The sequence below is a fragment of the Bison bison genome, unplaced genomic scaffold (assembly GCF_000754665.1).
Source record: "Bison bison bison isolate TAMUID 2011002044 unplaced genomic scaffold, Bison_UMD1.0 scf7180017864108, whole genome shotgun sequence".
Taxonomy (NCBI): domain Eukaryota; kingdom Metazoa; phylum Chordata; class Mammalia; order Artiodactyla; family Bovidae; genus Bison; species Bison bison.
Genome location: NW_011494680.1, coordinates 5,464,331 through 5,464,611, shown reverse-complemented (window position 1 = coordinate 5,464,611; position 281 = coordinate 5,464,331). Strand labels below are relative to the sequence as shown.

Sequence of the window (281 nt, the reverse complement as noted above, 5' to 3'; positions counted from 1 at the left end):
AAACCTATGACCAACCTAGATAGCATATTAAAAGCAGAGACATTACTCTGCCAACAGAAGTCCATCTAGTCAAAGCTATGGTTTTTCCAGTAGTCATGTATGGGTGTGAGAGTTGGACCGTAAAGAAAGCTGAGCACAGAAGAATTGATGCTTTTGAACTGTGATGTTGGAGAAGACTCTTGAGAGTCCCTTGGACTGCAAGGAGATCCAACCAGTCCATCCTAAAGGAGACCAGTTCTGGGTGTTCATTGGAAGGACTGATGCTGAGGCTGAAACTCCAA

The 281-nt window shown here is 44.1% G+C and overlaps 1 protein-coding gene across 4 annotated transcripts in view; it reads left to right on the top strand.

The window, feature by feature from the left end:
* Positions 1-281, top strand: part of SPIDR (scaffolding protein involved in DNA repair) — a 281,100-nt gene that overhangs the window by 193,160 nt on the left and 87,659 nt on the right. The window lies entirely within an intron of this gene.